Here is a 2,880-nt window from a genome sequence, read left to right on the forward strand (position 1 = left end):
AAAAAAAATTTCCAGGTTTCAACCAAATGTATGTCCAAATACTAGCTTAGTATTTTTCATTTCCAGGAATAATTGAAAAAACTTGTTTATGCCTTTCCCAAAAGATGTTGTACTAGGTGGGTAAATATTACTCCTTTGTGATGACTAATTACTTTTGGAGTTCTATTTTTTCAGTGACTTTGAATTTTCCTAAATGGAATTATAATCTTGGTTTCGCAAATTAAGCAAAAAAATATTTCAAATACATAAAAGAGGTTACTCGCTATTTTATTTTATATGATATTATTTTGGAAAAATGCCTTAAATTACCCCTAAACTTGGCTCAGATTATTAGTGTCCTCTCCGAACTATGTCCGGTCCTAATTACCCCCTACACTTGACTATATGAATTTAGAACCCCCCCTCCACACACACACACACACACCCCCTCCCCCAAGCTTATATAGCCTAATTCAGTGCATACACGCGTTGTCCATGTTGGAAATTTTATCTTATGTGTGCTCCACGTAGGACAAAGAAAATATTATTTTATTTTATATACACAAATCAAAAGAAAAAAAGAATTAAAATAAAATATTAGGAATAGTCGATCATTTTTCTTCAAACATAGTAGTCAGTACTCCTCTCCTCTCTCTCTCTCTCTCTCTCTCTCTCTCTCTCTCTCTCTCTCGAACTTTCTCTCAAATCCTCTCAATGTTTCCTGATTGTTTGCTGATTATCTGTGATTTCTTCTCCAATTTTCAAGTGTTTCTAAGCAGTCTTCGCTGTATATTCAAGTAGACATATTTAAAGGTTAGTGATTGAAATTTGATTTTTTGATTAGGGTTGAAATATGATAGAGTTGAATCTCGATAATAATTTCAATCTTAAATGAAGATGAATTAGGGCTTTTAAATAGCCACTTTATATATCTACAACACTTAATTTTGTGCATGCATGCCCTAAAGGTTTTTCTGTTATAAGCAACAAATTTTAGGGCTTTTAAAATTTTTATATTTAGGGTTGTCTACATATATATTTTGGAATATTTTAGTTATTTTGGAGACAGAGTAAGGCCTTTTCTGCTATTTCAGTTTATAACAATAAAGAAAGATGGTGCAAAGTCTACTTCCAAAAATTCTCCAAATGTGACAGTGCGGACAATAATATATCGGAAAGTTTCAATGCTTGGATAGTGGGAGCTAGACACAAGACAATTGTGTCAATGATGGAAGAAATTAGAGTCAAGGTCATGATTAGAGTACCTAAGATGAGGGCATTTGCTGAAACTTGGGTGGTCGGGATATCTCCAATGGAAATGAAGGTATTCAACACTAATGTGGAGAAGTCAATGAAGTGTAAGATTTATTGGAATGGAGACTATGGCTTTGAAATTAAGGAAGGTAAAATTAAGTTTATTATTCACCTGGAAAGAGGATATTGTAGCTGCAGGTCATGGCAGTTGAAAGGCATTCCATGTGCACATGCCATAACAACAATGCACAACAAGAGGATTGATGTATCTGAGTCAATTGCAACCTGGTACAGAAAGGAGACCTATCTGCAGACTTATTCAAACTTTATACAACCTGTCCCCAATATGATAATATGGCCAGTTACTTCAAATCCATAGATTGAGCCACCTGCAGTTCAAAAAATGCATGGCAGGCCAAAGAGAAATAGAAGAAAGGAGGAAGGAGAAGTTAAAAAGGCTGGTAAGTTATCAAAAATGGGAATAACAGTGACATGCTCTATTTGCAAGTCTAGTGCACATAATAAAAGAAGTTGTCCCTCCAAGCCAACAGTCCCAACAACAACATCAGAGGTAAAACTTATCTACATTATTTTACATCGAATTATTGGATAGATTTTTTACTTGACTTATTACCTTTTAGTATAATGCTTCCCAACAATCATCAACTGGAAGTACAAGGAAGAGAAGTGTTGTTGATACTCAAGAGGTATCTACAAACAGGTAAGGTATTAAAGGGAGTAGAACTAAGTATAAGAGGCCGAAGATTAAAAGACAATGTGTATTTGTGTCTAAGACTGGTTATAGTTGTGTTAATGTTAGTGTTTCTACTGCTTACTCTAACTTTATTGTTGTTACTATCTTTAGTTATGTATCAGCAATCATAAAATATCTCTTTTAATTACAGCAAGGTATGCCTAGCAGCAGAGTAATTTTCACAACTGCAATGATGAATTCTGCAAAAGTTACAGGTGATATTGGATATAAGCAGCAAGTCTTTGAAGTGGAAAGAAAAGCAAGTTATTAGTCAAAGAGAACTCCAAATGTAAAGTGCGATACATAGAGTCCAAAAAAGATCAAAGGATGTTGAAATTCAAACAAGATCACAAATGGGAATTTCTCCTTCGAAGATAACAACATAAATTTCTAGGATTAACTTAGCTAAGATAATTTTTGTGTTAGTGTTGGTAGTGTTATGTATAAACTTTGGTGGTGTTTCTAGTAGTATTTTGTAAGCACTTTATGTTGGTGATGATATTGATTTACAATCATTTTGTGTTGGTATTGGTAGTATCTTATAAGCACTTATGATGCTGTCCAATTTTCTTTTGTTAAATGACTCTTGCAATGTCTAAACTTCTAGTAATGGTATAATTATTGCTTGGATGTCAGTTGCTCATCCCTCTGTATTTCTCAAGTGTAACCATATGGATTCATGTTTTCAGTTGAAGACCAAAGCAAACAAGAAGAAAGTGGTCCTGTTGAAGTAGTTGCTGAATTTGAGACAATGTGGTCTTTTGTATATAGTTTGTCCTTATCTTTTGTTTTAATCCACCCAAGTGCTACGTACTATGTTCTTATGATTTTCAGTTTTCCATTCTACCAATTTCACTGACTAAGATTGCTACACAATTTTTTGAAAACGTAGG

General features: G+C 33.8%; 1 long non-coding RNA gene across 1 annotated transcript; it reads left to right on the forward strand.

Moving 5' to 3' along the window:
* Positions 1–595: 595 nt before the first annotated feature.
* LOC107824542 (uncharacterized) lies at positions 596–2,552 on the forward strand. Its single transcript, XR_001656877.2, has 2 exons — positions 596–792; positions 1,074–2,552. It is a non-coding gene; the product is annotated as an uncharacterized LOC107824542 (long non-coding RNA).
* The last annotated feature ends 328 nt before the right edge of the window (positions 2,553–2,880 follow it).

This window comes from Nicotiana tabacum, chromosome 22 (assembly GCF_000715075.1).
Source record: "Nicotiana tabacum cultivar K326 chromosome 22, ASM71507v2, whole genome shotgun sequence".
Taxonomy (NCBI): Eukaryota; Viridiplantae; Streptophyta; class Magnoliopsida; order Solanales; family Solanaceae; genus Nicotiana; species Nicotiana tabacum.